The sequence below is a fragment of the Microcaecilia unicolor genome, chromosome 4 (assembly GCF_901765095.1).
Source record: "Microcaecilia unicolor chromosome 4, aMicUni1.1, whole genome shotgun sequence".
In the NCBI taxonomy this organism is placed as follows: domain Eukaryota; kingdom Metazoa; phylum Chordata; class Amphibia; order Gymnophiona; family Siphonopidae; genus Microcaecilia; species Microcaecilia unicolor.
Genome location: NC_044034.1, coordinates 12,972,221 through 12,985,593, shown reverse-complemented (window position 1 = coordinate 12,985,593; position 13,373 = coordinate 12,972,221). Strand labels below are relative to the sequence as shown.

The 13,373-nt window shown below is 47.4% G+C and overlaps 2 protein-coding genes across 2 annotated transcripts in view; both read right to left on the bottom strand.

Moving 5' to 3' along the window:
• Positions 1-13,373, bottom strand: part of LOC115468205 (E3 ubiquitin-protein ligase TRIM39-like) — a 1,720,076-nt gene that overhangs the window by 363,982 nt on the left and 1,342,721 nt on the right. The gene's annotated exons all lie outside the window — the stretch shown is intronic.
• LOC115468312 (E3 ubiquitin-protein ligase TRIM41-like) overlaps positions 12,962-13,373 on the bottom strand; it is a 35,711-nt gene continuing 35,299 nt past the window's right edge. Inside the window, exon 4 of the mRNA XM_030199956.1 lies at positions 12,962-12,971. The gene's annotated coding sequence lies outside the window, so the exon portion shown is untranslated. The remainder of the gene's footprint in view (positions 12,972-13,373) is intronic.

Sequence of the window (13,373 nt, the reverse complement as noted above, 5' to 3'; positions counted from 1 at the left end):
AGTGCTCCCACCTATAGTTTATGTTACACTTATAATGTATGGTTATGGACAGCAGTGGTGTGCTGATGAGATAATTTTTGTCACTGTTTTTTCTTCATCATTGACTTAATAAAGATATTTAAAAAAAAAAAAAAGATTGTATTTGTACATATTTATGTCCTGGGTCGCTCTCGCATTTAAAATATTGTTAATCTGCCTACAGGTGTCCCAATATTCTTTTTTTGTCTACTCATCTCTGTCTGACATGTCTCTCCCGTAACTGCTGTAGCTGATTCGATAAAGTTAACAATCGACTATTTCGCTCCCTGTTTCTTTTTGCTGTATACGCTAGGATATGCCCCCGCATCACTGCCTTCCCTGCTTCCCAATAAGTAACGGGGTCCACCGACTCAGGATCATTTTCAGAGAGGTAATTTTCCCAGACCTCCAACAAAAAGTTGCGAAACTCAAGATCTAGATACATTGTCGGATTCATACCCCACAACCGCATCTCACTCCCTTGTCGCCATTGTATATCTACCCATATCAGACAATGGTCCGACACCACTCCGTCCACTATATCTGCCGCGCTCGCCCTCAAAAGAAAGATGCATCTATGAGTAATCAAGCCACGCATATACTCCATGTACCTGAGAAAAAAAAGTGTAGTCCTATGACTCCGGATGTAATATCCTCCAAATATCCAGCAGTCCCAGTTCCCTTACCAGAAAATTTACCCCTTTATCCTTCCATGTCGAAGGCCGCGGCTTTGCTGGCTTGCAATTTATCAGGGGATCTGCAGTGACATTAAAATCTCCACCCAACACCAATTTATACCCACTAATTGAAACCAAATGCGCCAAAATGCCTGAGAAAAAAGAATGGGAATATATGTTTGGAGCATATATGGAGCAAAGGGCCACCTTCTGATCAGCTATCTCCCCCAACCACAAAACAAACCGGCCCTCCGGATCCTGCACTAATTTATGCATGTTAACATGGTGCTGCTTATGGAACAAGATGACAACTCCCCTTTGTCTATTATTAAAGGATGAGGACTGGTCTAGTGGTTAGGGTGGTGGACTTTGGTCCTGGGGAATTGAGTTCAATTCCTGGCACAGGCAGCTCCTTGTGACTCTGGGCAAGTCACTTAACCCTCCATTGCCTGCCGCATTGAGCCTGCCATGAGTGGGAAAGTGCGGGGTACAAATGTAACAAAAAAAAAAAACCCAGCCTCTTTGCAATTTTCGACATTCCTGTTGCGTAAGATGCGTCTCTTGCAAAAACAGCACATCGACTTTCATCTTAGCACAGTAGGACAGAATTTTAGTATGCTTTATCGGTGAGTAGATTCCATCAACATTTAAAGAACCAATTCTCAAACTACCCATCTGCCCAGGCTGAGTTAATGAGAATGCATTCTATCTGAAAGTTAGAGTGATGTCCCAGCTCACCACCCCCCTCTCCTTCCAAATGTAATTTCCATTCCATTCTCTACAATGCAACTTATTCCCTCCGTACCCACCCCCTCGTCTCCTGCCCAGAGCCTCCCCACCCCCACTACCCCAAACACACTCTTCAAACCAGTCACGCTCCCGTCTTACACCACTCCCCCTCCTCACTTACACCCCCCCCCCACATATATGCATCTCCCTGTAAGTCCCCCTCCCACCTCCCTCTTAGAACACCCAGTGTTACAACCCTTTCCTAAGAGAGCCGCTCCCCCTTCTATTCCTCCCCCTCTTCCCCCTCACCGAAACCGCACTAAATATATAGCATTATTAATCATTATAATTATAATTATACCCCATACCAAATCCCACACAAATATGCCATTACTAAATCCCAGTGCACGATATGCTGTTCAAATATGTAACATACTAAACAAACTGAACATTCTCCCACAGAACCTTTCCATCTCTTCATACTTAACCAACTGCTTGTAAGGGCACACAAGGTGCATAGCCTGCTGTGCAGCAATGTACATTCACAGTCCAGAGTGTTGGCAGCTATGCAATTAGCACCCGCTGAGTCAACTGCGCTCCGACAAATACCCTGGTATCACTAAGAACACTCCCTCAGCTGCTCGTACTGCTGTTATATATTCTCTCTGGTAGTTCCCGCCAAGTCCTGCAGTCGTTACACCTTTCCACATAATGTCCCGATTCTGTTGATTCTGCTGTCACTTAATAAAATACGTTATCACTATCACGCAGTAAGTGCCCATCAATCTCATATAAATCAATGTAAAGTCTTAGTATCCTGGGGCATTTCCAACTCTGCTCCACGCTCCATCAAAGCTCCAACTGAATCTCTGGCCTTCTACTTCCTCAATAAGTCTCTAATTTAATGTAGTCTTTCCACAAACGATTTAAGTTCCTCTAGTTTCTCCATAAACATTACGTGCCCTTCGTGCAGCACTCTCACCTTTGCCGGATATTGTAACGAGAACTTTATCCCCTTGTTGTAAAGTTGCGAGCAGTATGGTGACAATCGTTTCTAAGCTCAGCCACTTTCGGTGAGAAATCCTGGAACATCAACACGGTGGCCCCATGATATATCAAATTCCTTTGCTGGTGATATTTTTCCATTAGGTGGGCCTTATCTGCATAATTAAAGATGCGGGCAATCACAGGACGTGGCCTGCTGCTCTGTTCTTTAAGGGCTCCTACACGATGTACTCGTTCTGCCCTGAGCCGCTGCCCCTCCAGCTCTAGACCCAACTCTTTCGGTAACCAGGATTCCACCAAGTCCCATATCTCCTTCTCTTTGACAGACTCCGGCACTCCCACCAACCGAATATTATTACGCCTGCCCTATTCTCTTGATCCTCCACTCTATCTTCCAATATTTTGCACCGCTTTTCCATCGCAGATAGCTGAGAGTTTATACCATTTACCAGGTCTTCTTGATGGGAGATCCGTTCCTCGGCAAGCTGTATATGATTACTCTGTGCTGCCATGCTTTCCTTCATCTCATCCATGAAAACATGTAAAGCCGACAGTTTATCATCCAATACTGCTGCCATGTGCTTCATAATCTCCTGGATCACCGCTTCTTGTAATGCAACCACTGGCATAGCCTGGCTCTGAGCCTCCTCTCCTTTCTCCTTCCTGGTCGCCATTTTGGCCGCATGGTGTGCTCCGCGTACTTTCTGCGCTCGCGGGGTCTTTGCCAGCATAACCTTGTATCCACTCCCAGTCGCTTGCAAGTGCTCAATCAGTGTTACCTATGCTTCCTATTAGATTGTAAGCTTTGTCTATTAGATTGTAAGCTCTTTGAGCAGGGACTGTCTTTCTTCTATGTTTGTGCAGCGCTGCGTATGCCTTGTAGCGCTATAGAAATGCTAAATAGTAGTAGTAGTAGTAGTGCTTCCACTTTCAATTCACGGACTTTGTAGGGAGCAGTTCGGGGTGTAAAAAGAGAAAAAGAAGCTGTTTTATTAGCTATGGAGAGGAAAGCAGCTGCGGGATGTCCGCCTAGGTTCCTGCCATCACGTGACCCCACCCCCCACCCCGCGATTTACAATTTCTATTGCAGGTATTTTGCACAGCCCCTAGTGGGCTCACTGTCTAAGTTATGCACTGTTCCTGGGTCAACAGAGCTGCAGAGCTGAACCCACTGCTGACCATCAGTATTTATGACAGATCATAAAAGACAGAATACATAGAGGTACAATGAGTCCCTACCCTACTGAGCTTACAGTTTCACTTAATATCTCATGATTATTGATTCCCCAGAAGATAGAGCTGTAGATTTTCAGGTTATTCACTATTTATTCACAATATTTTATATCATCTGTTGCTTTCACTATTTATTTATTATTACAATTATATCCTACATTTTCCCACTGATTGCAGGCTCAAAGTGGCTTACAATAAATCTGTAATAAGGCTACAGTACAAGAGGTACAATTATACAATTGAGAGTACAATAGAAATTACAATTAAACTGCAATAGGTAAATGATAATAACGGGTAATTAGTGTCCTTGGATCATATTAATGGTAAGAGTTAATTCGGATTATGTTGAACCTGGGGAATAAGCCTTCTTAAACAGTACTATATCCTTGAAACCCCTCTTTACATTTATAGGCTCTAATCCCATTTCTGCCAGTCTTACTGTGCCATTGAGGTCTCTCCTCGCATTCATGAGCTCTAATCCCATCTCTGTCACTCTCACTGTTAAATTGAAACCTCACATCACATTCACAGGTTCTGATCCAATCTCTGTCCCTCATATTATACTACTAGTGCAACAAAGCCCACTAGCAAGGTTATCATGTAATGGCGATTATGTTTTTAAGGGAACTGTTAGGAATAATTGGGAAGGGTGTAGAATGAGGAATATGCTGTGTGGATAGGGGATGTGGATTGTTTTCTCTATAGTGTTGGAAGTGGGGTTTTTTTGTGATGTACAGTACGTTGGAGTGTCCCTCTGCTTCTCATCTGTCCCCTGCCCTCCCCTGTATATCCAGTGATTTTTCTCTCCCCTCCCATCTATGTCTAGTGATTCTCCTCTGCCCTGCCCTCCCCTCCGTGTCCCATGATTCTGGGCTCCCCTCGATGTCCAGGGATTCTCCTCTGTTCTGCCCTCCCCTCCCATCTGTGTCTCGCGATTCTCTCCTCGCTTCCCATCTCATCAATATCCAGGAATTCGCCTCTGCCCTGTCCTCCCATCGCTTGTGATGTACAGTGCGTTGGAGTGTCCCTCTGCTTCTCCTCTCTCCCCTGCCCTCCCCTCCATATCCAGCAATTCTTCCCTTCCATCCCATCTATGTGCAGCGATTCTCCTCTGCCCTGCCCTCCTCTCCATGTCCCGTGATTTTGGCCTCCCCTCCATGTCCAGTGATTCTCCTCTCCCCTGCCCTCCCATCCGTGTTCTGCGATTCTCCCCTCACCTCCCATCCCATTGATATACAGCGATTCGTTTCTGCCCTGCCGTCCCATCCATGTCCAGCGATTCTCCCCTCCCCTCCATGGCCAGTGACTCTGTTCTTCCTGCCGCCATGCCTGTAAGCCATCCATCTTACCTCAGATTGCAGCGGCAGCAGGCAGGTTGGTCTCGTTTCTCCATCAGCGTTCCCTGCAGGCAGCTTGGGCTCACGTCGCCTCCAGCATTCCATTGCCTTCATTTGTGTTCATAACATCCTAACGTCAGCTCGCCTCCAGCGTTCCCTTCCCTCTCATAAGTACATAAGTAATGCCATACTGGGAAAAGACCAAGGGTCCATCGAGCCCAGCATCTTGTCCATGACAGCAGCCAATCCAGGCCAAGGGCACCTGGCAAGCTTCCCGCCCTCATCTGACATCATTTCGCCTTTACGTGCGTGCGGGACAGTGAGAGGGATGAGAGCACTGGAGGCGAGCTGCCGTCAGGATGTTACGAACCCAGAGAGCCAGCCAGCCAGAGAACCTTGAGGTACAAATTATTATATGGATAATTTCATGTTTCAGACTCTGAAAGTTTTCTGGTTTCCATCTTACAGGAAAGAAAGAAATCCTCAAACTTTAATATTTCTGTAGCAGTGATTTGAACATGTTTAACACAAATCTGAAAAATTGTCCACCTCTCACAATCCTGCAAGAGACTTCAGATTAAGGGGTCCTTTTACTAAGCTGTGGTAAAAAGTGGCCTGCGGTAGTGTAGGCGTGGGTTTTGGGCACGAGCAGAATTATTTTTCAGCGCACCTACAAAAAATTCCTTTTTAAAATTTTTGCCAAAAATGGGCGCGGCAATTTTGAGTCCTGATGTTTAATTCCAGGCTGGTAACTGGCGGATTCTCAGAGGAATTTCAGAATTGGTCCAGAAGAAAGGTCGGAGTTTCCCTGTGAAGGTGTCAGTGGAGGTGAAGAGATGAGATTTATTCTCTGCATCATAAAACGAGACCTTTCCTGCCTCATAGTCCAGCAGAATCCCCACTGCCCGGGGGATCTCACTCAGGGGGAGCTGGGTCTTAGGGGAGGTGAGGGCAGAGCATCTCTCTCCAAACCACAGGCTCACTGTCCAGAATCCTTCCCCAGGTGACAGTGTGATCTCCCCCTTCCTCCTCACAGAGTCTTTACACACTCCCAATATACAGAAAGGATCATCCTCCACCTCTACCTCCACCTCCCAGTAATGTCTCCCTGAGGTGAAGCCCTCACTCCCCAGCACAATGGGATAAGTAACAAATCTCTGAGGAGTGTCCGGCACATTCCGTCCTGTGTACTTCCATCTGACACTTTTCCCATCTTCAGACAGGAGGAGATTAGGACCAGCAGTTTCAGGATCCAGAGTCACATTTACTGCGGAGAAAAGACACATTAATAAACATGAGCAAACACTTCTCATTAGCTTATCACACACCCACCGCTAACCCTCATTGGCTCCTCACACACCCAGCTCTAACCTTCATTGGCTGCTCCTGCACCTACCTCTAACCCTCATTTGCTGGTTCTTCAGTCAATCAATTTTTCTTTGACAGGAGCTCTGCTATTGGCTATTATCACCTTCCTGCCTCATAGATTTGACTCCATGGGATGACGTCAAAACATTGAAGCCAATTAGGTTAATCTATGTTTCCCTTCCCCCACTCAGCCATCATCCTTGTACTCTCAAAACAAAGCAAATATGAGCTGCTGCATCCTCCTTGTCATTCTTTATTCTTGGTGGCATTTTTATTTAATCTCACTTATATTTTCAAACATGCCGTCTTGTGCAGCATATGGATGTACACAGAGGAAGTATAATAACGGAATAACTTTTCATAGGTAGAATAGTAATTTCTTGTAAATTGTAATCAGTGTGTCATTTGGAGGAGCTGGTTATAGGGACACCTTAGCAGTGCTGAAAATTAGTGGTTAGTGATTTAACTGGTCAGGAGCCATTTTTGGCCAGTTAAATTGCTTTGAATATCGACCCCTGAGTGGTTTGAATCAAACAAAGAAAAAATCTGAGTAATAAAAATAACTTATTCCATCCACTGTTCTTCCACCCAAAATATTGAATACAAAAAAAGAGCTCTGACTATATAACACCAGTAAAGGTGCATCTCCCCCCCCCCCCCAGTCCATCATATCTCCATTTCCCCCACCCCAGGCCCAGCACATGTTCTTCTCCCCACCCCAGGGTAACAGGGTTACCATATGGCTCCAAAACAAGGAGGACAGATTGATCCAGTCCAGGTTTTGCTTCCATTGAAAGCAATGGAAGAAAATCCCAGACTGGCTCAATCTGTTCTCCTTTTTCTGGAGCCATATGGTAACCCCACCCCCAGGTCCAGTGTTGTTATCCCATTCCAGAAGAGACACATCCCACTGCAACAGGTGTTTCTAAATTTCAGGATTTTCCAGAAGATGGAGGCTGAGACCAGTCTGTTGTTTACAAAATTTATTTTGATTTAAATTTGGATGTACAGTCCATTCTCGGAATTCGCGATGGTTTGGTTCACCAAAAATAGGGTTACCATATTTTGTCCTCCAAAAAAGAGGACACATGTCGCGCCCCCGCCCCTGTTGCATCATCACCCTTTCTCACCCTCACCCCGCCCCCTGTCACATATTCCCCTCCCCTGTCACCTGCCCTCCCCTTACTTACTATCTACTGCCCTGGTGGTCTAGTGACCTCTTCGGGGCAGGAGAGTTGAAGTCTTGCGAAGCCACTCCAACTCTCGGTGGCCATTTTGAATCCCGAGACCATCACAGCAACAGGAGTATGCAGGGCAAGGGCAGCGCTCCGGGCAGGAAAGAGGGGGCTCTTTCCTGCCCCGAAGATGTCACTAGACCACCAGGGCAGTAGATAGTAAGTAAGTAAGTGTATAAAATAATGAGTGGAATGGATCGGGTGGATGTGAAGCGACTGTTCACGCTATCCAAAAATACTAGGACTAGAGGGCATGAGTTGAAGCTACAGTGTGGTAAATTTAAAACGAATCGGAGAAAATTTTTCTTCACCCAACGTGTAATTAGACTCTGGAATTCGTTGCCGGAGAACGTGGTACGGGCGGTTAGCTTGACGGAGTTTAAAAAGGGGTTAGATAGATTCCTAAAGGACAAGTCCATAGACCGCTATTAAATGGACTTGGAAAAATTCCGCATTTTTAGGTATAACTTGTCTGGAATGTTTTTACGTTTGGGGAGCGTGCCAGGTGCCCTTGACCTGGATTGGCCACTGTCGGTGACAGGATGCTGGGCTAGATGGACCTTTGGTCTTTCCCAGTATGGCACTACTTATGTACTTATGTACTTAAGTAAGGGAAAGGGAGGCTGGGATAGGCCCACCGCCCGCCCGTTTCTCCAGAAATCCAGACAGGGCCATGCCTAGGGTCTCTGGTGCCCCCCCTGCAGACTATCAGTTGGCGCCCCCCCCCCCCCCCCGGTCTAGCAGAGCAGGAACAGAAGGGAGCAGGCAAGTAAGCCGGACCTCAGGAAAAAATAGCACTGTATGTATCCCCCATTGATAAGTCTCTGACTCTAAAGTTTAGCAATTTCATTAAAGCAAAATGTATTTTCACATATCACATCCTATCCAAGGAGAAAAGAGAGGCGCAGTGCCCCCTTGGGTGCACGGAGCCGGAGATAACATGGCGCTGTGCACTGAGGGGGCATGCGCGTTCTGGCCAGCGGGGTGCCCAGGACAGGAGCAAGGTGGTCGCGTTCCCGATGCGAAAGGGGCACCCCGCTGGGAGAGGGAGGAGAGGAAACGGGGTATAAAAGCCCCGGGGAGGAGCCCGGACACCCTCTTTCGCGTCCGGGCTCCAGGTGCAGCACCTCACCTGCACGCCACGGCGATCCAGAGCGGAGTGGCGTTCCAGGCCAGAGCGACCCAGCGTAGATTCCCCTGCCCCAGGCGATCCCCCTGCACCGGGCGCAGGCAGCGGCTCCTGACGCATGCAGCGCTCCTACACCGGAGACCCTGACGCGACCGCGCCGGATCTGGGAGGTGAGCGGAGGACGAGCGAGGAGTGGCGAATTCAGCGGCAATTCGTGCCAGACTGCGGTGGGTCGCTCGGGCTCCAGGGCGATTTAGTCGCGATCCCATTCGGGCACCGGGAGGAGCAGCGTTGCAGGACCCCTTCCCTCGAAGACACCCCGGGAGGGTGGTCGGGCGACCCAGCGCCCTCACCTGACTGGCGACCAGTAAGTAAAAAAAAAAAAAGAAGAGAGGGGATAGGAGTTTCGGGGAGGAATGTGGTCTCAGGGCAGAATGTAGGCGGCCTCATGGGTAGGGCATGCTTGCCTGCAGAGGGCGGCCATATTGGTTAGAGCTAGCTTGAATTCAGGGGGTGGCCATCTTGGATAGGGCGATTCGGGAACTGTATATTGCTCTATGGAGGGCAGCCTTCTTGGAGTGGGCAGAGTCAATTGCAGAGCTCGAGCAATGAATAAGGGAAAGAGGCAGCTGCATTGGTGAGGACAGGTATCAAGCAATAGGTGTAAGAAATGCGGCAGCCATCCAAAAAAAAAAACAGTGAGACAACCGGGAGGAAGTCGGCGCCCCTCGAGAGGATTATGCGAATCATATATAATTGTTAAGCATAAGGCCACTTATATAATTTTAAGAAAAAGGGGATCTGGGCAATTATGTACCTACACCGGAGAGGCAGATATTAACTTGTTATCTCTTAAGTCTATTTAGATCCTTGTCTGTCGGCTACCTTGCATTACCCTCCCCAATCAGAATGGAAGCAGGTACAGATGCGATCGAAACCTGTCCCACAGAGGAAATCAGAGCGGAGGACGGACACAGCGCATCACCCATGCATGCAGAAGAGAAGACGGCGAACGATGCAGACTGGAGCGACGCGACGGAGACGCCGTCACCGCAGACGCCATGTCGGCCAAGAAAGACAAGAAAAAGAAAGCCAAAGGAAGGCAAGATGCAGCCACTTCAGGAAGTTGGCCGCACCCACCAGCATTCCCGGGATGGACGATGCCTCAGACCTTAGTTGCTCAGGCGAAGGAGAGTTTGGTGCCTATGGCGGGGCAAGGGCAGCACACGATCGCGCCTCCATGGCCGTATGGGATAGGATGGGGCTACCCCCCACAACCGCCATACTATGGGGCGTGGCCAGGATTTGGCCCCCCCCCCCTTACCAGCCATGGCAAGCGACGGATGCTGCCCAACACCCGGCACACACAGGGGCCTCGGGCAAACCAGACCCTAGTTACGGGGGCACGAACCCGGTTAACCCGATACGGGACCCTGCTAAGAGAGACGATACGCAGATGCTGGACACCGCAGGTACGTCCAGTGGCACACATGAGAATGTAAATGTTGATGTGAAGGCGGGGCAGAGAGCAGGTTTGTCAGAAGGGAGCAATGCAGCGAAGGTAAGGGGGCAGGGCGCACACACTGAGAGAGAGGGCTCAAACACAGGTCAAGGTGCGCTTGCCAGTGAGGCCAAGACTACAAATGACAAAAAAGCTAAGAAGAAAAAGAAAGGGAAAGGAAAGAAAAAGGGTAGGCGAGGAGACTCCGACACAGAGAGCAGTTCGAGTTCGTCGTCCTCATCTTCCTCTTCATCGGATGGGGACGACGAAGCACAAAGCGCGGAATTAGCGACAGCGGGTGCCAGGGACGAACGACCACCCCCCCCCCCAGCAGCGTTACCGCACATATGGCGGCTTGTGCCCAAGTCCATCTGTAAAAAGATAAAGAACAGAAAATACTTTGACATGTTTCAGGTGCTAGAGGGGAGGAAGAGGAGTAAGATATGAAGCAAAGACTCAAAAGAAAAGACAGTTACACGAGCCAGCAGTACACCAAGATCGTTATTTAACTGGTTATTGGCATTCCTCAGGGTAATAGATACCGCGGGACATGCCGACCCAAACCAATTTAGCCCGATGCTGGCATATGCCCACAACATATGCTTATAGGGACTACGAGGGATACAGATGGTTAAAATATGACGAGGAATATAGGGACAGGATGGATGGTAATCCTGCATTAGGGTGGGGTTGGAAAGATGCGGACCTTTGGATGTACACGATGACTAACAGAGGGGTGGTAGCTGGCACACAAGGTAGATCCTTTCGGCCTGGGGGGCTACACAGAGCAGGGAGAGCAGCTGGTCCACAAGATGGAATTTGCTGGAGATTCAACAGAGCCACATGTACCTTACCGAGCTGCAAATTCAAGCATGTTTGTGCCTCGTGCGGAGCACCGCATCCAGCCAGCAAATGCGTTAAGAAAGCCCCTGACAGAACCTCCGCCCAAATATGACACACAGAACAGGGTAAAAGCTCCTTCCCCAGTTAACCTAGCTGCCATGCGGCCTTGGTTAGCACTATACCCCCGCAGGAAGGAAGCATTTTCTGTTGAAGAGGGTTTTGCACACGGATTTAGAATTCCATACTGCGGCACACAACAAGGGAGAATTGCTAGGAACTCCCCCTCAGTAATACGCTTGCGGCAGGAAGCCAGGGCGCGCATTACTAAGGAATTAAGCTTAGGGAGAGTGGCGGGTCCTTTCTGCCATCAGCCTTTCGAAAAATTCATAGTCTCCCCGCTAGCAATCATTCCCAAGAAAGAGCCAGGAAAATATAGGCTTATACACAACTTATCTTATCCGGCGGGCGGATCAGTGAACGATTTCCTTCCCCCCGAGGCTAGCTCAGTGCAATATGCCACTTTTGACATGGCTGTACAACTACTGAGGCAATCAGGACAGGGAGCACTCATGGCCAAAGCGGACATCGAGTCGGCATTCCGGCTATTACCGATACACCCAGACAATTTCCCCATACTAGGTTTTAAGTTCGAAGGGCAATACTATTACGATAAGTGCATGCCCATGGGTTGTTCGGTGTCCTGCGCTATATTCGAAACTTTCAGCACGTTCTTGCATTGGGTAGTCGAGAGAGCCTCGGGGAGAAAGAACATCATACATTACCTAGACGACTTCCTGTTCGTCGGACCGGCAGCCAGCCTAGCTTGCCAATGCACACTTACTCATTCCGTGAGATATCAAAATCATTCGATATCCCTTTAGCGAAAGAAAAAACATGTGATCCAACTACACGTCTACAGTTCCTGGGCATTGAGCTTGTATCTCGAATCCCGTCGGATAAGTTTAAAAAGCTAAAAACACTCGTAGCGGGAGCCTTGAGTAGGGAAAAGGTCACCCTGCGTGAAATGCAATCATTAGTTGGCAGCCAGCAGGGTGCCCAGGACAGGAGCAAGGTGGTCGCGTTCCCACGCGAAAGGGGCACCCCGCTGGGAGAGGGAGGAGAGGAAACGGGGTATAAAAGCCCCGGGGAGGAGCCCGGACACCCTCTTTATATATGTCACCCGTCTGTGGTAAAACTTCACACAGTATCAAAATACCTCTAATATGTAGTCGTGCCAGCCGAGGAAACTAACTGTGCTCAGCTCACAAGAGACAGAGTGAACATAGAATAAAACATCATCCTTAAAAGATAAAACCGGATGAATGCATGAAGGTGAATATGAATTCCTGTGAATGGAATCAATTTGATTTACAATAAATCCAGATACTACTCCCTTATATATAACAAAAAATTATTTAAGTGGAATGGAATTATTTGACTGTACTGGTAAACAGAAAGAAATACTCTTCAGTTAGATTGTACAGGATTAGACCAGTAGAACTGCTGATTCCCTACTGGATCTAGTAGTATACACTCTAATTTCTTTACTAACCAAACATAACACTTCAAAGATTTCCAACTCAAAATAGGAATGCTAATTCAAAATGTGAGCAAAGTCCTCTTAGTTTCCAAAGATTCTTTTTCTAATCTCCTTTGCACCAAAGGATATAATTCAGATCAAACATTTGTCTCTGATCAACTATCTCAGATCAAATATTTATTTCAGATCAGTTTCCTTGCTTACAGTCACTTAAATCTACCTAGCCTTTATATAGCTTATAGGATTTAAACACTCTTAAACTGAAATTCACCCTTTTCTATTCTTCATAAACTTCAAGTAATCCCGAAATATTCAGCTCCTTTTCTCACTAGAGAAACTTCAATCGCCACCAATCTCTTTTCACTTATATTTTCTCATTTACCACATAATCAGGCACTCTTATAACTTCAGTCAACAAACACAGGAAATCACAGCTGGATGTCTCTTTTGGCAAAGGACAGCTCTCACTCTGTTCCCTTCCCGGGCAGATTTCTTAACAGAAGCTGATCATCCAATCAGAGCACTCTATTTTAATGCAGATTAACATACAGACACTCATGGGAATTTTTAGTGAAAAACACTAGATAAACCCTTTGTTTTTGGATCAAACTTCACAATTTTGATCAGAGCCATGACCTAACATTAAGGCTGTAAACAGTCCATCATTATTTACCCATAAATATGCAAATGAGAACCTCCCAAAAACGGACTAATTTGCATATGATTTAAACAAATCTGAGCATATGACAACCAAGTAC